Here is a 22,330-nt window from a genome sequence, read left to right on the forward strand (position 1 = left end):
AGGAGGTTACACATAGTTTCTTCTTTTCCCTCTCACAGGCCAATAGAGTGGCATGGGAGGAAAGGAGGGTAATAGCAGCATGGAGGAGGGTCAGACATCTTCACATTTAAGACAATGTGGTTTATGGGGCTATAATTCCTGCTCCCCGTGACATCTGCAAAGAAGTAGTAGATTCTTCAAGTGCTATCCTAATAAGTAAAATACAGAACTTCCTTCGGAACATGTGTACCAGCTTTGCTGATTTGTATTTACAAATTCAGACTCCAAGATATCACCAGGATCCTTTAACTGTGTGGCCTGCCACTGGAACAATCATGTGCTTACCACGTGTGCATGTTAAGGAGTGTTTTATTTGCATATGAACAGTTTGTTTAGGCTTATTTCATATTTCTTTAAGCTTCAAGAGTTTTTGTTTTGGCCAATCAAAAGAAGCATCATCTGTGACATCCTATGTCACTGTCATCTTTGTACCTGGCTCCTGTTTTTTCTGTGATGTTTTGCACTATTAGAGATCCCAATCTGGAGAAGCTTCACACCCAATTTCTTCCCAGGCCCTCTGCTGCTTGCCACAATTCTTAAAACGTGCCTCACAGGGGTCGTGGAGATTAATGAAGGCCCTCGCCAGATGGATGAAAGTCTACACATCCAGCATGGTCACTATTGAATGCTCCATTTTGTTCACAGGCCTGGGGTTACTATGAGGAGTAGACCAGTTGTTAGGCCGGAAAAACAAGCTACAACTCTTGTGTTGCGCATTTTATTATTTAATTTTTATTATTATTATTATACAGGCTTTATGTAGCGCCAACAATTTGCTCAGCGCTTTACAAAAGAGTGGAGACAGTACAGTTTCAATACAATTTACAATACAGTACAATACAGTTTCAGAACAATAGGGTTGGGAGGGCCCTGCTCGTGAGAGCTTACAATCTAGTAGTAGGGGCAAGTGATACAAAAGGTAATAATTGTTTGGACTGAGTTATTGGAGGAAGTAAAAGGCAGTTATGTTGAGATGAGATAGGCTTCCCTGAAGAAATGTTTTTTTAAGGATCGCCTAAAGGTTGGCAGCGTAGGAGATAGGCGGACAGATTTTATAGGTGCGTTCACTGAAGTCTTGAGGCCAAAAAAGTGCAAGTGCCTTGAGATTTCACATACTTTTAAAGGGTGAGAAATGCTACTATGTAGGACAGAAGAGGTGTATTATTTAGGCTGGGTTTACATCTTTGTGTTGCAAAAACACACGTGTTGCGCATTGGTGTGCAGCAGTGCCATTCTTAATGGCACCCCAACACACCATGGCAACACATGTGCGTTGTAGCACATCACAAAGCACAGGAACACGCTACAATGCATTGTAATGCACTGCCTTTAAAAAGAAAAAGCACATGCTCCCTTTTAAGTGCAGCAATGAGTCGATTCGCATAAACAAGCGGTTGTAACACAAGTAACACTTGTCACCATGCTTTGTGTTAACACACCACAAAGGTGTAACTTCAGCCTTACAGTTTTGCAGAAGATTGTTTTATTCACTAGCTAATATAGTTTCTGAAGGGGGTTTTCATTTGTTGCACATTACTTAGGATGCATGACACATAAAAAAACGTATGTTTGTTCCACTTTAAATTCTGCCATGAACAGTTAACTCATACAAAGCCTCACCCCTTACAACAGCAAGAATCAGAGCTACGGAGTGAAGTGTAATCTGATAGTCACAGATGGCTTTCTGTAAAGAAAGATTTTCTTGCAGATAGATCTACAAGCCGAATTACTTGCAGCACAATAGTAGGATCTCCAATAAGAGAGCAAAGCACGTTTACTGTGGCTTGCCCTGGCGGGTGAATTAAAGATGTCTGGAATCAATGTCTACTGAAAATAACAAAGCTGGTATTGACGTTACACAGCACACACTATCACACCAGTGTAGGGGAAGGGTGCTTACTGTGCATTTGCTGACAAAAAGAGCATTCTATACCAGGTGTGAGTATTCACATCCAGCATATTCCATAGCACTTCCATAGGCTGAACTTAAAAATACTCACCAACAAGGATCGGTCTGAAAGATTACAACCTTCCCAACATGTGTTTTGATCAGACAGGGCAGTTGTTGACCTCTTCTTTAAAATGTTTCACTATATGACCAAAAGGTACGTGGACACCCATCTAGATTATTTGGTTAAGGTGCACAAAGCTGGGTCCATAAAAAGCATGGTTTGATGAGTTTGTGAGACCTTTTGAGATCCCCCACACCAGAGCCCAATCCTCAACCCTACTGAACACCTTATACTAAGCCAGGACTTCTCATCCAACATCTGTACCTGACCTCACAAATATGTTCTTTTGGCCAGACCAGTAGAGACACATTAAAATCTTGTGGAAAACCTTCCCAGGTGAGTGGAAACGATTCTCGCCTCAAAAAAAAGAGGACACCGTACATGTGGTTTGGAATGGGAAGTCCAAGCTCATAAAAGGTGTCATGGTCAGAGGTCCACAGACTTCTGGCCATAAAATGTAGTTTTTAGGATGCCTCTGGCTTCAATACTCTGGTTCACACACTAATCCAGCATGTTATTATTCTCAGGTGCCCCACTCAATATGGACGCCGCTTGAGTGGGGCACCTGAGATCAATAACGTGCTGGATTAGTGTGATCCTAGTTCATTTTAATACTTCATTGCTGTGGTGTATGTGTATAGGGCAATGCCGCCCCTGGCGCTCGTGCACAAGAGCTTTCTTGGCCAAACCTCTTAGTTCTAAATAAACCGGAAGTCAGGCAGTTGGAGAACTCGATAAGTTGGAACTTTCGATAGAACACCGGCAGGGCCACACCCGGATCAAATTTCAGCCGATGGCCAAAGCTCAATCTTTGTATGGTCAGCTTTACACAAACACACACAAAAAGTATAATCCAACATAATATGTAAACAAATATGAAGCTTTATCATATTTAAAACCATGTTCTTACCAGTGCAAATTATGTATACTTGTAGTAATTCTACAGTCTTTTTGCCTACCCTAAATATGCTCTCAATCAAAAACATTTAACTCAGCATGGAAATCCATTACAGCATAAAATAGCCAATCACATAGAATTGTTAAACATGTCATGCCCATACCCAACTCTGTACTGGCCCGTCATGTCATGCCCATACCCAGCTCTGTGCTGGCCCATCGATAATGCCTTATACCAAACTCTGTGCTGGCCCATCATGTCTATACCCATCTCTGCACTGGTCCATCGATAATGTCTTGTACCCAACTCTGTACTGGCCCAGTACCAAGCTCTGTGCTGGCACCTCATGCCTTATACCAAGCTCTGTGCTGGCACCTCATGCCTTATACCAAGCTCTGTGCTGGCACCTCATGCCTTATACCAAGCTCTGTGCTGGCACCTCATGCCTTATACCAAGCTCTGTGCTGGCACCTCATGCCTTATACCAAGCTCTGTGCTGGCACCTCATGCCTTATACCAAGCTCTGTGCTGGCACCTCATGCCTTATACCAAGCTCTGTGCTGGCACCTCATGCCTTATACCAAGCTCTGTGCTGGCACCTCATGCCTTATACCAAGCTCTGTGCTGGCACCTCATGCCTTATACCAAGCTCTGTGCTGGCACCTCATGCCTTATACCAAGCTCTGTGCTGGCACCTCATGCCTTATACCAAGCTCTGTGCTGGCACCTCATGCCTTATACCAAGCTCTGTGCTGGCACCTCATGCATTATACCAAGCTCTGTGCTGGCACCTCATGCCTTATACCAAGCTTTGTGCTGGCACCTCATGCCTTATACCAAGCTCTGTGCTGGCACCTCATGCCTTATACCAAGCTCTGTGCTGGCACCTCATGCCTTATACCAAGCTCTGTGCTGGCACCTCATGCCTTATACCAAGATCTGTGCTGGCACCTCATGCCTTATTCCACGCTCTGTGCTGGCACCTCATGCCTTATACAACGCTCTGTGCTGGCACCTCATGCCTTATACCAAGCTCTGTGCTGGCACCTCATGCCTTATACCAAGCTCTGTGCTGGCACCTCATGCCTTATACCAAGCTCTGTGCTGGCACCTCATGCCTTATACCAAGCTCTGTGCTGGCACCTCATGCCTTATACCAAGCTCTGTGCTGGCACCTCATGCCTTATTCCACGCTCTGTGCTGGCACCTCATGCCTTATACCAAGCTCTGTGCTGGCACCTCATGCCTTATACCAAGCTCTGTGCTGGCACCTCATGCCTTATACCAAGCTCTGTGCTGGCACCGCATGCCTTATACCAAGCTCTGTGCTGGCACCTCATGCCTTATACCAAGATCTGTGCTGGCACCTCATGCCTTATTCCACGCTCTGTGCTGGCACCTCATGCCTTATACCACGCTCTGTGCTGGCACCTCATGCCTTATACCAAGCTCTGTGCTGGCACCTCATGCCTTATACCACGCTCTGTGCTGGCACCTCATGCCTTATACCAAGCTCTGTGCTGGCACCTCATGCCTTATACCAAGCTCTGTGCTGGCACCTCATGCATTATACCAAGCTCTGTACTGGCACCTCATGCCTTATTCAACGCTAAAATAATGTTTTTCACCTGCTCTCTTCTCCTTGCCCAATGACACTCCCGAGAAAAAAAATTTAAAACGCTTCAGTCAGCAGCTCCAGGTTCACTCCAGCTGCCAACAACATTGAGAACAGCCACCACCACTGGGGTACCCGCTAACTGCCAAAGCATGACATTCACACAAAGCCAACCAAGCAGTGCCTCTGTCTGAGGAGCTTCTGCCCGATGGTCGAGATCACAAGTCACACCATGTGTTTAAAGCCTCCATATGACAAGAAGTAAATAATCTTCTCTAAAATGAACTCAGGGTAGTGACATGTTTTACCTGGCATTTAAGTTAATGCCCAACCAACTGGATATTTATGCAATTGCACAAGCCTTTGTAGAACCAGACCACGAACCCAAGAAGAAGACTTGTGAAATTGATCACAGCTGGTAGTTCTGATAAGCATGCAAAGCTCTACAGGACAATACTAGTGCACCAGTGGCAGAATTTAACCCAAGAAACATATACAAATAATCCAACCCACCAAAAAGAAGAAAAGACGTCAAAGCCATGTTTGTCATGACAGGCCCATAACTCATGAATGCATCCAAAACTTTGTACTGATCTTGCTGGTAAAAACAGTTTTTGACTTTTATAAATTGAATCTGAGCTGATGCTTTAAGAAATTCCTGGGAGCAGGGAGTTCCAACTTCTTTATTCATTGTTTCCACACATACCAGTCGGCTGTCTCAGCCAATGCACAAGATGGTCACTGGATGAGGCTTAAACACTCGGAATGGACAACACACATGTATGTCACGTCTATGAGTAAGCTTTAATAGAATGGAGCAATGTTGAACCATAGCCATTTAGTTTTATTTATTTTAATCATATCTGTAGCACCAAACTATCAGAAGCCCAGTTCAAGAACCAACTTGTTATTACACTATGCTCATTGTAGTTCATGTCTTGTAATGTCCCTCCATTTCTGTGTAAGTGGATATAACTGAACTAGTAATTGTTCAATTAACCTATTACCTTGAGTACCACAGAAGGGATTCGTTGTACTTGTTCCTTTTTATAAATTTGAGCTTAGAATGGTGGTTGGCAGAGGATTAAAGCAGGCTTGCATGATTACACTTGTAGGAGCTGCACAGAATTCTAGTAGTAGATAAGAGCGATTCATGACAAACTGGTTCACTCAGTAAAACCATCTAAGGGGCAAAGGGCAAGGCGAGCAATCGGAATACATTGTGTACTGCTGAGTAAACTGAATACATAGCTAAGGAGTCATGAACTTTGCTCTTTACAATATGTACCAATTGAGCCCAACTTCAATCCAATAGGGTAGGGATGTGGCGGGATGGGAGATTTGCACCATGGCTGTGCTATCCTTTTAATATGGAACAAACTCTCTAAGGAATGTTTCCAGCACCTTGTTGAATCTTTGCCACGAAGAATAAGAGGCAGTTCTGAAGACAAAAGTGGCTCCAACCCGGTACTAGCAAGGTGTACCTAACAAAATGGCAAGTGAGGGCCCAGTAACACCATAAAGAGTGCGTTCCAGAGCATTCGGCCGGGTTTACACGAATGAAGTCCGTTCCAGTGCAGAGGGGAAAAAATGCTGCATGCACTATTTTTTCTGGTCTGGGATGCACCAAAACGCATGTAAACACATCAAAACCGCATGGAAATGCACTGGAACAAACTGGACTACACCTGAAAACCCATTTTAGGCTTTAAAAAAAAAGCACCAGAATGCATCAAAAACGCATTTGCAGATGTGCTCCACATCTGCTCCACGTGTGGTCCGGGCATGGTGTGAAGATAGCCTGAGCGTTTGTAGTCTACCTGAATGTATCATGCATAGTTTATTTTTTCTGGACAGTTTTTATTTTTGGTAGCAGACACAAGTGCTATATAGCAAGATCAGAAGCCCATGAATTGATCTTGGGCTTAGTGCTGGAGCCCTCGCTTTCCCCAATAACTGCTGGTAGCCTCTGTACCTGTGCCTTTCTAAAACATCATCCAAGACTTGAGTGGATAAAATGCATGTAGTGACTTCTGTAACTGAAGCTGTATTTGCCCCCATTAGTAATGAGGCTGGGCTTGGTGCAAAATGAATCCACCCGAATTCACTCCTCTAGCCACTAACCCCTCCACCCAACCCAATCAGATGCAGACAGGCACATTCCCTGCCCCACAGCTATACATCATAAAGGGTTGGGAATGCCCCCGCTGCAACTTCCAACACTGATTGGATCAGGAGGAGGGGGGTCAGGGAAGCAAAGATGAATCAAACATTACAGGATTACAGGAAACAATTAGCAGGAGCAAGTTTTCCTGAAGCCTATGTTTGCATATAAGCATACCCAGGGATTCCAGCAGGCTTTGGAAAGTATATACACGTCTTGGCATACTCAATATCCTAAAACTGATTTTTTTTTTACCACTTTCTATCACAGTATCAATGGTCACCATAGGGGGGGAATCCCTCCAGCCGAGACCCAGACCGCAATAAAAACCTGATGAGATTCTTATCCTTCACTTTGAAATTGAAATAAATGCCTTTATATACACTTTAAATGTTCCAAGAAAGTGGCTCAAAGCTTAAATTCTTTGTAAATGCTTGCTGAATCCGATGTACTTTACGTTTCCAAGCAAGCATTAAAGTATGTGTGTATTAGACCTTTTTTTTTTATACAGATATACGAATCTCGTGCAACAGAAGAGCAATGATTAAGTCCCTGTTCACACCTAGGCGATTTTACATGTAATGCAGGAAAAAGTACATGTGTGATTGTTGGGCACATTTCAACGCGTTCTGTCCCCAACAGACTGTAGTGTAGCCCTAAACGCACTTAAAAACACACCTCTAGTAAAAAATTCCACATTTAAACAAAAACACACATTTTAAGCATGGAAAAACGCGCTGAATTACAAACGCCTATGTGTAAATGGAGAAGAGAAAAGTTGCACAGGATAAGTTAGGTCCATAATGACAGCTGGACGCTAAGAATCAAGATGTTAGAGAGCTGGATTGGCTTGCAGAGAACAGACATCAAACATAGAAGAGTAAAAAATAAATCAATGAAAAAAAAAAAAGCAGAAGAAAATCAAGGGGGGAAAAAAAAAAAGAAGATTTCAAAAAGGATACCCAAAAGCACAAAACCCTCGAACGTGTAGCAGCAACCAATGCCAGCAGATTACTAAAAACAGATTACTAAAAACAAAGGCTATTCAACAAGCGAGAGCTGCAAATGGCACTAAAGACATTTACTGACCACTAAAACATTTACATCAAATATAAATATATATAAATATAAATTATTTTTTGGGTGTATAATCACATGTTTATGCGCCTACGGCATTTAGAGGCGTAAACAACGGTAATTCTATTCACTAGAATATTCATTGATTCTAGCCCCTAGAATGAATTTACATGAATGAACATAAATGATACCAGTAAGCTCCTCTCCAAACACAGGACTAAGGCATTTTATTCTCATTCCTCTGAACGCTGCTCTAAAATATGGACCTAAAATTCACAATCTGTGTGAACACATAGGCTCAAATAGAGCTGCATTTAGAGCTATTGAGGGGGAAAAATCTCTACAAGTGGCATTTTTTTTCTACCCGTGTGCATGAGGCTTAAGTCCACATTCACACTGTTCCATGTGCATGCAGCATGTGTGGAAATGCACATGCATATATGGGTCCATATAGTTTATCTTTCCCTTTCAGGCTGCACTGCATTGCATTGCATAGATGTGACGCAGCCACATAAGAAGTAATGGGATTTAAATTTGCAATGCATCCTTATGCAGCAAAATACCTGGGTTTTGCTGCATGAAAACAGACAAGTGCAAATAGGTTTAAACTGGCCATACTGCTATAGATTATCTGCAGATTTTCTATGGTCAGATGGAAAAAGTACAACAGATTCCTCCATCTACGTTACACTGTGTTAATGGAGCCACTGGGCCAAGCTTCAGTATCTTGCTAATCGGCCCCGCTGGCTCTCAAAATACCTGAACAATGCCTGCATCCAATCAGACTGTTCATGTATTTTGAGAGCCAGCGGGGCCGACTAGCAAGATACTGAAGCTTGGCCCAGTTGGAGATTCCTCCATCCATCCACACAGTTTAACATAGATGGAGGAATCTGTTGCACTTTTTCTATCCTTTTCTATCCATAGAAATTCTATCGGCGTATGGCCAGCTTTACATAGACTTACCATGGAATCCTTCATCTCTCCCAGCACAAGTAAGTCAGCCTCTGCACCACCAGACAATGTGAGCAAATCAACACATCTGCCTCCACTTTAGTGATCATCAACCTCACTGCTTAAAGGGAGAGTATAGTAATAAAACTATGGATGTTTGTAACAGACAAAATAACATGCAGTTCTTCTATTTATCTTGCAACCTAGTACCTACTACAACTGTGCACCAAAGCAATAAACACATAAAAATATGCAAAGTGCAGAAATTGCCCAATATATATATATATATATATTCATTGGTACAGCTACGGTATATGAGTACGGGGAAAGGTGGTTCTCGGGTCTCGTGTTATTTGCAACTGCAACCCCCACCCCCCAAATTGGCTATTCTGTAACACCCTGGGATTATAATTTATAGTAGAGCTGCACAGGGAAGTGAATAGAAGGGATTTCTCTGAATCTGATCATGTGATATGATAGATCATGTGACTGAAACAGGGCATGCTTGCTCTGCTATGAATCATCTTTGGGTACATCTCCAGGTATGTCAGGAACATCTCCCATCGCCACTGGTGTGCTCTACAGATGTGGTTTATCCCTGGATGGGTGGGGGGAAGAAAACAAAAGTGGTAACTATTTGCTTATCAGCATGCCCCAGTATTCAGGGTTCATAAGGAGATACACAGAGTACATGAACATTGCTTTTGGTACATGGAAGCATCTCTGCACAACTTGTACCAGTTTTCCGGGCAAGGAGGAGAAGGTGCACACTTCCAGGGTAAAAGGAAGCTAGACACTGAGATGGAACCCTATCAATGTGGTAGCCATCATGTAGCCATCAAGTCCAACATCCAAATTTATATGACCATTTTAAACATGCAGTCTCTCTATATAAGGCTACAACTAATGGGGAAATTAAAACTCCATTTGACTTCCTGTATTCTTCTTTTATAATAGGTATCGGAGGATAAGCAGTGCCCAACAGCTCAATTCCACCGGCTTCATGTAGAGCCGGAGCAACGGAGTTTACCAGCAACAGTACCTGTAGACGTGAACCATAAAACTGTGCATGCGGGTTCCACTCCATGTTAGCTCTCTGAATGATCAGAGCCTTTGGCCATTTTTCACTAAGGGTCCATTACCACTATTGTGCTATTGTGTTAGCGCACACTTTAATCTTCATTACGTTAAAGGAGAACTATGAGGGGGGTGCTTTTCACTCACCTCATAGTTCTAGCTGACCTGTGACAATGAGCCTGTCACAGGTCGGCTCAGTAGATCGGGAAGTGAGCGAACACATAGCGGCGTTCGCTCACCTCTCGATCCTGTCACGGCTCTCTGCCGTGACAGGGGAGGGGCTGGATTCCCCCCGTCCGCGCTCCAATCCGCCAGCGCTGACTGGCGGATCGGACGGACGGGGGGGGGGCGGGTACAGCTGGCTCTGCCTCTAGATAGGCAGAGCCAGCTGTCACTCACGCAGCTGGGCGGATCCAGACATAATTGTCCGGATCCGCTTCAGCTGCGGCGTCTCAGTATACCGCGAGCAGCAGCTCGTCGCATACTGTGGCGTCTCAGTATACCGCGAGCTGTAGTTCACGGTATACTAAGCTTAGGGTGATGGGAGGACCCTAGTTTGTGTCCTCCCGTTACCCTAAGGAGAACTATGGGGAAAAGCCTTAACCCCATAGTTCTCCTTTAAGGCAGCCTGTTCATTTGAGTTGGCTGCCTAACATACCAAAAAAGGTGCATGTGATATTTTAAGCAGCACAACGCACATTTTGTGCCTTGTTGCGCTGCAATGCACGTCCATAGTCAAGGTGCGTTAGAGTGCCCTTTATTGGCACCACATTACACCGCAGTGCAATAGTGTGAATGGGTCTTTAGTGTATGCCAGGGACCATCACCAATATTGATTGGAAGACTAAGCTTTTAGAATATAGTCAAAGAACGTCATTGACAACACTGAAAATATTTTCATCTAGCTTAGTACTTCCACTGTTAACACTGTTTAATCTGTTTAGCTTTCACCAAACTCCTCTCAATAGTGTGTGTAAACTCCGTTGACCAAGAGCTAAACTTTGATTAATGTAAGAACATAATACCCTTGTCAAAATAAGCTGGAAAGTATGATGGGCTTTGTCTACATTTTTACCATGATAATAGTCTTTCTATGGGTTCATATTGCTGGTTATACCTGATTTCTGCACTGCAGCTAACACAGGGAACGTATTTCAAGATTGAGGCCTTGTTCACACCAAGCGCGTTCCAGGAGCAGGTGCAGAGCAGTTACAGACCGGATTAAAGCTGCATCCAATGTATTCCAATGGTATTTTGGGCTCTAGTTCACACCACAGCGTTCAGTTCCAGAGCATGTAAAAAAAACTGCAGCAAGCCCTATTTTACCTGCTCTGGAACGCATGAAAGCCCATTTTAAACGAAAAAAACGTGCGGCCCGGAACGCATCAAAAACGCGGCACAACTCACTGCACTGCGTGTGCAGAAACTCATGCAGATCTGGTCTACATTTGGTGTGAACAAGCCCTAAAGGACTTTTACTTACCTGATCCCTGCTCAGTGGCGTCACAAGGGGGGTGCGGCCCGCACCCAGGTGACACCATTGGAGGGGTGACACCAAAATGACTCGACAGTATCAGGAGAGAGGAGGGGACACGGCGGCATACCGTATCCCGCCGGGTGACTGTCCCATTCTCTCTCTGCCGGGGTGCATCACCAAGATGGCCGCCGGCAGGTATCAGAATACTGCCGCGCGTGTGCGATGACGTCAACGTGCGCGATGGCATCATCACGCACGTGATGACGTCTCGGCTACCACTCCGGGTGTCACCCAGCCTCGGGACGCCACTGTCCCTGTTCCACCAGCAGTCAGCGCTCACCTCTTTCCCCTCTGTTTTGGCTTGATGACTGTCCCTCTGTGTCCTCACGTATGATTGAGGGCTATGGACCATGTATTAGACATGATGATGTTAGTGGGCCTCTAAACGCCGGAGTGGACCTTGTGGACCTGGCAGTACCACACTTCCTGTCCTCGTGTCACTCACTGTACTGTGTCTATGAAGGAGCAGTGTTGTCACCCTAGGCTGCTGTCCAGGTTTGGACTACAAACACCCAATGGTGTTAATTTACTGAAGGAGTATAGACTGTTGACACAGCAAATGTTCACTCTTCACTTACCAAATAAGTGTTCACTTTGTTCATCCAAGCACGTGGAAGTGAAAATCTATTTTTTTTCATTTCACGGGACCAGGTAACATGAACCCAGCTTCACATATTTACTAAGCTAAGAGAAAATTCACTTCGCAAATTTAAATAGGCACTCCAGGAATTGTAAAAATGAACCCTTGCAGTAGGGCTGCCCCCGCGCTGCAAGGTTAAGTGCTCGTTTTGGTCTAGGGGGCTCAAATGAAGAAAACATACTCACCTGATCCTTGGTCCCACCTGACTGCTAGATCAGTCCCCGCAGCTTCTTCTTCCCCAGGCTCCGGGGAGTCGAAGGACCTGTTGCGTTATCACATCTAATGCAGGTGCATTAGACATGAGGACGCCAAGGTGCATAACACAGCTGGAGCAGAAGGGAAGAGAGGTGAGTACTGGCCGATGCAGAACCAAGTATCAGGTAAGTATATCTTCTTTATTCCAGCCCCTAGTTTTTTTTACAATTCATGGAGTTCCTCTTTAACATTCTTTTTGCTAGGTGAACAACCTCAACTCCCTATAGTTAATCAGCTCAATTGGTCTTTTAAGTATCATCTTCAGTCCGGTTTTTTGGCTTTCAGCAAATGTTCTCTAACAAGAATCAGAAATGCGCTGAGATGAGCAATCCTTCAAACAGGTGTTGTATAGTGTGTGTGTACAGGTGAAACTCGAATAATTAGAATATCGTGCAAAAGTAATTGCAGTAAGTGCTGCAAAAGGGGCCCAAACCACGTACTGAGTACATATGCATGCTTGTACTTTTCAGAGGTCCGATATTGTTCTATGTACAATCCTTGTTTTATTGATTGCATGTAATAATCTACTTTTTTGAGGTTGTGGATTTGGGGTTCTTGGGGTTTTCATGAGCTGTAAGCCATAATCATCACAATTATGACAAATCACGGCTTGAACTATCTTGCTTTGCATGTAATGAGTCTATCTCATATATTAGTTTCACCTTTTAAGTTGCATTAGTGAAATAAATGAACTTTGCACGATATTCTAATTATTCGAGTTTCACCTGTATATATATATATGAGCATCCTGACGTGTGTTATTGATCACAATGATTAAATGGCTTCCTTTAATTATAAAAGTGCTTAGAGATCCTATAAAGTGTAATTGGGCATTATCTGTGTGCTTACCATGACAGCTCAATCGTAAACCTGAGTGACAAACCAGCACGCTGCCTTACAAGTTAATGGCCAGTGCTAATGAGTGTTGTTATTTTATGACGAGTCCTACTTTGCACTGTTACAGTCATGATGGAGTAATAAATGATCATTTTACATATTTCCTGTTGAGGACAATGCAATGAGTAGAAGGCTGAACTGAAAAAAACAGATAACAACTGATTACAGAATAGACATATCCCACTGCCTACTAAGAATTACCCAATCATTTTTTTTCTAAAAATACACTAAAAGGCCCAAAAACCTACCTATATTTATGGTCACATAATGTGGTCGGCCTCAAGTCTTCTGGACTGCAGAGAGGGAGGGACATTTTTTGGATGCCCTATGTTGCCATCTGGGTGATATGGGCATGTCCCTTTGGCTGTCTAGCAGTCAGGGTCCTCTCAGGGTTCAGAAGACTGAAGTAGATGGATGACAGGTGCCCACAAGGACAAAACTGCTTTGGGAGGTTTTTTTTTTTAACATAGCTGAATGGTTTGAGCAGAGGAAAGAGTGGTGGGGAGAAGGGGGGTTTATTTTTCCCAGAGATGGGCTTCCATGTCTGGGTGATGATAAGCCTTAGGAATTTGTGATACGTGGTGATTATGACGTTTTGTTGTCGGTCCTAAAATGTCCTGACACGGCATCCCACCACCAAAGATAACACACCGCCAACAGGAAGCACAGCTTGTGTACAGGGCGGTCCGTATAATGAGGCAGCCTGAGGCATCTCGAGGGGGGGTGGCGGGCAGAGTGGCATGGCCGCTCTGCTGCACAATGTTTGCAGTGTGCCTGCCGCCCGCTTTCCGGTTGGAGCATACCAGGTTGCTAAGAGACGGGCAGGGAGATGTCTAAGGGCCATACACATCTTGCCATCTTAGGAAGCCCTTGCCAGCGTCCCGCCGAGCTCCTGGCAACCAGTGACCACCCCAGCCACCTCAGGCCTTATAAAAGCTAGGCATGCCCATTCTTATACATGTAATGAGTAAATGATTCATTATGTCTCATACAGTATGTACATACAAACTATATTCAAAAATAAGGGTCTCCAAACCCCCCATGCTATGATATACCTTTAAAAATACTGTAGTTTCCCTTTAAGGCTGAAACGAGAACAGTAATTAGCACTGTAGTCGTATAATCACATTGAGCTTGTAAGATCCTAGATGTCCTGAGCACAAGAGGTCAAGATGGTTTCTACCCACACTTGTCTGCTGCACTCAGTACAATATTATCAGCTGATGTTTGAATTTCTGATTAATAGCTTCCAATGTCAGTAAATAGTGAAAACCTAAATTGTAAAATCTATCTGAGTTCCCTCTTTTAGGTTTCCTTGTCAGTTGGTTAACCCAACAGATACATTCTTCATCAAGCTTCCATCAGTGTATGTAAAGGCTTTTTCCATAAAGAAGAAGAAAGAACAATAAAGGGGGAACAAAGGGCTCAACCTCGGAACAGCCATACAGATTTCACTAAACCACTTGAACACTGAGGTGTTAGACCCCGACACTGAGGTACTTTGACATTTATTCCGTCATGCAAAGCTGTACAGAAATTAATTTTATATCATTTTTTGGGACAGATAAAGCTTTCTTTTGGTGGTATTTAACCTCTTGCCGTCCGCCCGTAGTAGTATAAAGAATAAAGTATCAAAAATTTTGGAATAAAAAACTGTTTTCGATACATTATGTTATGAAACATTTATTATTAGAAGAGTCAGAAACATCAACTTCATAAAACTTAGCAAAAATATATATAGCAAGGTTAAAATCATCAACATATATAATCTTATTTACAAAACTGTGAGATTGTATGCCTATCATGAACCTGCACCTCCTCAACTGGTATACAATAAATAGTTAACAAACTGGATGGACACACACGTATGGTGAATGAAAGATGTAGATGAGCTAAATCTCCGGGTAGGCGACTATTTTACAAACAATTCTGGCGGTTTTCCTACTAAAACTACGGGTCACAGGCATACAGGTGAAACTCGAATAATTAGAACATCGTGCAAAGTTCATTTATTTCACTAATGCAACTTAAAAGGTGAAACTAATATATGAGATAGACTCATTACATGCAGAGCAAGATAATTCAAGCCATGATTTGTCATAATTGTGATGATTATGGCTTACAGCTCATGAAAACCCCAAGAACCCCAAATCCACAATCTCAAAAAATTAGATTATTCCATGCAATCAATAAAACAAGGATTGTACATAGAACAATATCGGACCTCTGAAAAGTACAAGCATGCATATGTACTCAGTACTTGGTTTGGGCCCCTTTTGCAGCACTTACTGCAATTACTTTTGCACGATATTCTAATTATTCGAGTTTCACCTGTATATGTGGAGGCCCCAACTGATTTCTACATCTATACTCTTATACCTCTGTACACGCTCCTTTACAACATACGTCCTGGATTGGGGATGATTCTGGTTGTGTGTGCCTGGACGCCCACCTGATTGATCTGTTGCATCGTTCCTTCCAACTGTGTGATGATTTAATTTTGTTTTATATTTTTAAGCCATGATGTAAGAGAAATTGTGAACCACAACTGTATGCCCATAAGCTCCTGAAGAAGTGTTGGTACAGTGAAACGCGTAGAGTAAGAGTTGAGCACCTCCCCGTGGGAAAAATATCTATAATTATCATGGTTATATAATAATGATATTGCATAGAAATTACTTGGTTAACTATTTATTGTATACCAGTTGAGGAGGTGCAGGTTCATGATAGGCATACAATCTCACAGTTTTGTAAATAAGACTATATATGTTGATGATTTTGAATTGCTATATATATTTTTAACAATGTACACAATAAAATATATATTTTTATATATAAATTGAAGTGGTCATAGTAGTGCCTAAAAAGTCAGTTTTCTTCAGTTTTTTCTTATGCATTGATATTAGGATGTGGCACTGTCTAAACCCCTATGCATCCTTGTTACTTTATAAAACTTAGCAGAAGTGTGAACAGAAGACCACGTTGTGGCCTTGAAGCTTGATTTTGAAAAGCCCAAGAAGTACTAACTGCCCTAGTAGAATGAGCAGAAAACAGTAAAAGGAGGAACCTTATCCCGCAACTCATATGCTTGAATGACAACCTGACGAATCCACCTAGAAGTAGCAGATCTAGAAGTTGAACAACCTTTTCTAGGACCTTCAGGTAAAACAAATAAATAATCCGAACGCCTAAAGGGAGCTGTGGCTAACAGATAAACTCTAACATCCCACACAACATCCAAACAATGAAGACACATTTCCAAAGTAAAGGTAAAACAATGTCTTCATTTAAATCAAACGCCAAAACCACCTTGTGTAAAAAAAAGTCTTAAAACAACTTTGTCCTTATGAAGAACCAAATTGGGTTCTCCACAAAACAAAGAAAACAACTTGGAAACCCTTCTAGCCGAGGTAATGGACCAAAAAACAACAAAGAAATTACGCCAATAGGTTCAAACGGAGGGTTTTGTAGGACAAATAAAACCAAGTTCATATCCCACAGAGGAAGAGGAGACCTAACAGAAGATGCCACACGTGGAACTCCCTGAATAACAGTACGAATAAAGGAATTAGAAGCAAGAGAAGGTTGAAAGAGACATCTGACCCTTTATGGTACCTAGAGCTAAGCGATGATATACTCCAAGGAAAGGAAAGACAAAATTCACAATATAGAAAAATCACATGGAGAAAACCCCAAGGACTTACACCAACAAAAATAAACATTCCACCATTGGTGAGCAGAAGATCTAGGAGCCTTCGGCATAGTCAGAATAACAGAATCTGAAATGCCTTTGTCTTTCAACACTTGGGTTTCAACAGCCAGGCCATTAAAACCAGTGACGATGAAGCAGGGTGGAAGATTGGGCCCTGAGATAACAGATATGGCCAATCAAGAAGAAGTCAGGAATTGTCTGCCAACAGATTAACCAAATCGGCATACCGCACCCTGCGAGTGATCTGGAGTGAAGTGAATGACTGGAATTCCATTGCTTTCTATCCTGTGAAGCAGATGAGGCAATAGCATCAGTGGAGGAAAGGCATACATTAGTGTTGTACTGATCCCATAGAGCTACTAAAGCTTCCACCTCATCCGTTGTTGGATCCTTCGCTCAAATCTGTCCACCTTCCTGTGGTGACAAGAAGCCAAAACATTCACATCCGGTGTTCCCCAGTGGTGACAAAGTTTTTGAAACACCTCTGGATGGAGACACCATTCACCTGGATCTTTGGACCTGGTCTAGAGGATCCAAAGGTTTGAAAGTGTAAGATGTCTTTTGAAAGAAGGGCATACACCTAGAGGTGCTTCCACATACTTTCACATATCTTCAAGAGCTTCCAGGAACCCTACACATGGAATTGTCTTGATAAGGAAAACAACAACCACTGCTCACAGTGAACAGTTTTAGGAAAAGAAAATGTAGAAGACATAGAAAATGTAGAAGACTGACAAAGTCAAATAAAGTAGCGAGTTTAGCACGGCTATGGGGGTTGAACATGGAAAGAGTGCCAAGACCTAACATCTTCAGGGAAATGGAAGCTTTTAAGCTCCAGTCTTGGACAGTTGTCACGTAGGACCTCCCAAAACATCTTACACGTTAAGTCACTGAGAATTTGCACAAGCCGCATATTAAGAATGACAAGAAACATGAATTTCTGTTATTATGGAACACCTGATCAGCTTGACCGAGAACACTGTAGAAGGTTAGGAGACTAACTATCTGTCTACAGACTGCACAACAAGACCTTCCAAGGACATTGTTCCAATAACAGTTTTCAGCAAGCAAAAAAAATTCTAGTAAACTCTATAAAGAACCTATCGTTGCCATATAAGCACCTAATTCTGTCATTAAATCATCAGTAAAACATATAATATTTATGTTTCTTTATACTGTATATGGAATAAAGAAGACTTCTTGCGGTAAGCAAATCTAGTAGAGTCCTGTCCTGCATCAAGAAGGGAATGTTTTGCAGGGATAAGTCTATAATTTTGCCACTTTACACATCACTGGTTCGGCCTCACCTGGAGTATGCGGTGCAGTTTTGGGCACCGGTACACAGAGGGGATGTCCTTGAACTGGAGAAAGTCCAGCGAAGGGCAACCAAACTCATCAAAGGGATGGAGGACCAGAGCTATGAGACACGGTTACTAAATTTAAATATGTTCACGCTGGAACTAAGGAGATTAAGGGGGGACATGATTTTCATGTACAAAATGTTCCATAGTCAAAGCAACATTAGCAACAAACTCTTTACGATTAATTCCGTAACAAAGACTAGAGGCCACCACCTGAAACTGGTAGAAAAAAAATTCAAACACAAGGGGCGGAGGGGGTTCTTCTCAGTTTGCGCGGTTAGGGTCTGGAACTCGTTGCCACAAGCAGTGATTTCAGCTAATAGTGTGGAATCGTTCAAGAAGCTTTTGGACGATTTCCTGAGAAACGGTAATATACAGGGGTACAGGTACTCCTAAAAACGAGATGACTCGGGGATCTTTACACACACACACACACACACACAATAGGTTGGACTTGATGGACATGTGTCTTTATTCAACCTCAAATACTATGTAACTATGTAACTGACAGCTCCTGCCTTCCCTTTTGTTGTCTCCCACCCCTTCCCATTGGCCCATAACTATGAGGGACTGCTTCACTGGCCAATAGCTGTCAGAGATGGCATGGAATGTTCCACCTTAAACATTGCCAGGAAGTGTTGAAATCTGCATACTAGAGAGACCCAGATTTAAGCGCTCCCCAGACGCTTGCCCTAAGAGCATGTAATGGCACTTATAAGTACCTGACCCTCATAATTGTCGTCAATTATCTGAAAGGCGTACTATAAATACTCGCAGGCCTATTCCAAAAAACAGTGCAAAGGGTGATGAGAAAGCATAACAACCAAACCGAAAAAAACAGACTATGGCAAATGACTATTACTACTGCTATAGGTTATTGCTCCTTACACCGCTTTCCAGATAAAGCTTGACAGTGTATGTAAATTGTAACAATGAACCTATTGAATCCTTTTTAGTCTTGTAAATATACAATGTATACAGTTTCATTATATCTGTTCAATAAGTGCAAAAACAATCCTGTTGATCCCGCCAGAAGTCTACTGTGCTCTGTGCTGCAGTGTTATCAGTTAGCATTGTTTCCAGCTATCTATGTGGACTACAGAAGAAAAAACGGGGAGGTACTTTGTAGTCTGGTCCTAGGGTGGGAATGCTGATTTTCCATACATATGCAGTGTTTCCCTGAAAATAAGACCTACCCCGAAAACAAGACCTAGTTCTATTTTGGGGAATTGCTAAAATATAAGACCTCCCCCGCAAATAAGACCTAGTTGTGACCATTCCCAGGGCTGGTGGTGGTATAAAGGGGAACTTGAAGAGCCGCGGGAAGGAATCAGCGGTGCCAACGAAGCCAGCGCTAGAGGAAGCGAGGCAGCAGCGGAGGGAGCAGAGCAGCATAAGCCGATGCCTCCTCTATAGCGCCAGCTCCTGTCACAGGCGGAGTGATACCAAATGCACTCCCGCCTGTGAGGAATGATAGTGAAAGTGCGCTTCGCCCATTCTGGCCAGCGATTGCTTACCAAATTGCTCTTGGAAAGGTACGGCACCCCTGATCACCTTATTGTTAACTTTGCCATTTTGGATTATTTAATTTGGATTTGCATTAACTTTGGATAGTTGTAAATTAAAAAAAAAAATGAGACCTACCCCGAAAATAAGACCTAGTGTGTTTTTTTTTGAGCCAAAACAAATATAAGACATTGTCTTATTTTCGGGGAAACACGGTAGTACAAGTGTGCATTGTCCCCCATAGGACAGTGTGACCCCTTTCACAAGGGTGTTCTGTCAGACCTGTAATTATACATATCAAAAATGGACTGCCATTCATCCTCATGGGTGGCTGGATGTAAGCGGAAATGCATTCAGCTATATCCACCCGCTTGCCGTTGTTTTGGTTCGCCGGACTGAACGCACAAAAGTGTGCCTCCATGTCCAATAGGTTGACCATGATATATAGGCGGATATAAGCCAATGCAGCTCCTTTTACATCCTGCTACCCACATTACATTTTCCTTTTTTGAGGGGGAAAAATCAGAATGGACGTGGACACGACTCCCCCTAGGTGAGGGAACAGCCTGCACCCTTCCTTTGTTACTGGCAGGATCACCACATAAAAATAAAGGGGGAATGTCCGGAAAAAAAAGCAAATAACTCAACCAACAACATCTAAGAACCGTCAAGCTACAATGCATTACCTTTGTTTTTTTGGATTTAGATAAATTTGAAGCAGGTCATCACAGCAAAGATCCGTAAGTAAGGCGCAGTATCCCCAATCAACCAATCAGAATCCAACTTTCACCTGCCTAAACCCAGCAAACTCCAATCTGGTTGTCACAGCAAATTTTAACACCATGGCATTCCATACATCACCTTATTGTGAAGCCCGTAGGCAGTAAAACACAAAGCTAAGCACAAAACAGGCTGACAATAGTATCTGGAACCCTTTTCTCTTTCTTTCAATGGCACATTGATACAGCAGCTCAGATTCCAGCCCACAATGTACAGCCCACAATGTACAGAGCCCTATACACCATTCTGCCATATGTCATTTACCAGGTGTACATCCATGTACAATGAATAGCAGGCTCCCTTCTATAATGTGATGACAACCAGCTTATCCCAACCACACCCTCATGTCATCGCAATACACAAGTCTGCAGATCTGCTTATCAGCCCCTGGCAGACATGCTACCATCACATCAAGAACACACAGGATGCAGACATGCCTGCATAGGGGTCTGTCATGCTATGCATCCATTGCTGTTAACTCAATGCATACTGGCATGATGCACCCACCCATCAGCAGCACTGAAAGGGTTAAGGGTGGGTCTCCTGGCCCCCCATATGGAGCTGGCACCTGGTAATGGCTGGTTTGCATTGTGCAGCAATGACACCCACCGACCCTGATGCATCATCACATACTTTGACAAGGTGCACAGAGCCAGTGCTGGCAGTCCAGGGGAGGATCGCAGTGCAGAATGAATGCACGGTCACATCTTCCCTGCCAGGCTGTCACTGTCCCCGATCATGGCTAGCACAGCCCGGAGTGGCACTTACAGGGAAGGCTGATGGTAAGGTGGCCGTCACTGTAGCTGGGAGATACGGATGAGTGGGAAGGAAGCCTCCATTCACCATCCCGTCAGGAGGAGCTGTCTCTCCGCACTTGGTGCTGCTGCAGTGCTGTCTGTGCTCGGAGCCTGGGAAGGAGCTGAGCATGCACCACGTGTGTGTCATTCCGGGATTGAGCGAGGCGCGCCGGCGACACCTGCTGGACACAAAGGGAATGGCGGCTCTGCGAGGCTGATCCCACACTCTTTGCCTCTACGGCAATGTATGGGATATATAGGGGGCTACAGGAGTGGCCCCTGACATCACCAAGGGGCCACACATAATCTTCAGTGGATGTAATGTTAGAGGAAATGGTCAGAGACTGAAGATATACTACAAGAGATGGTCAGAGAATGCAGACCTACCACAAGGGATGGTCAGACACTGCAGACATACTACAGGAGATGGTCAGAGACTGCAGACATTATTATTATTATTATACAGGCTTTATATAGCGCCAACAGTTTGTGCAGCGCTTTACAATGTAAGGAAGACATTACAATCACAATACAATTCAAGACAAGATGTTAAGGAGGGCCCTGCCCCTGAGAGCTTACAATCTAAAAATACTACAAGGGATGGTGAGAGAATGCAGATGTAATACATGAGATGGTCAGAGACTGCAGACATTCTAAAGTAGATGGTTAGAGACTACATACATACTTCAGTAGAATGTCAAAGACTGTAGTCATACTACAGTGGATGGTCAGAGACTGCAGATATACTACAGGAGATGGTCTGAGTCTGCAGATATACAACACAAGATGGTCAGAGACTGCAGATTTACTACAGGAGATGCCCAGAGACTTCTGGCATACTACAAAAGATGGGAAGACTGCAGATTTACTACAGCAGATGGTCAGAGTTTACTACATAGACTGCAGATTTACTACAGCAGATGGTCAGAGTCTACAAGAGATGGCCATAGACTGCAGATATAATAAAGGAGATTGTCAGAGACTGCAAATATTCTACAAGAGATGGTCA

General features: G+C 43.3%; 1 protein-coding gene across 1 annotated transcript in view; it reads right to left on the reverse strand.

Annotated features, from left to right (window-relative positions):
• Positions 1–21,468, reverse strand: part of JAKMIP1 (janus kinase and microtubule interacting protein 1) — a 135,623-nt gene extending 114,155 nt beyond the window's left edge. Inside the window, exon 1 of the mRNA XM_018561429.1 lies at positions 21,293–21,468. The gene's annotated coding sequence lies outside the window, so the exon portion shown is untranslated. The remainder of the gene's footprint in view (positions 1–21,292) is intronic.
• Positions 21,469–22,330: the final 862 nt, after the last annotated feature.

This window comes from Nanorana parkeri, unplaced genomic scaffold, assembly GCF_000935625.1.
Source record: "Nanorana parkeri isolate BGI_ZX_2015 unplaced genomic scaffold, ASM93562v1 scaffold523, whole genome shotgun sequence".
In the NCBI taxonomy this organism is placed as follows: domain Eukaryota; kingdom Metazoa; phylum Chordata; class Amphibia; order Anura; family Dicroglossidae; genus Nanorana; species Nanorana parkeri.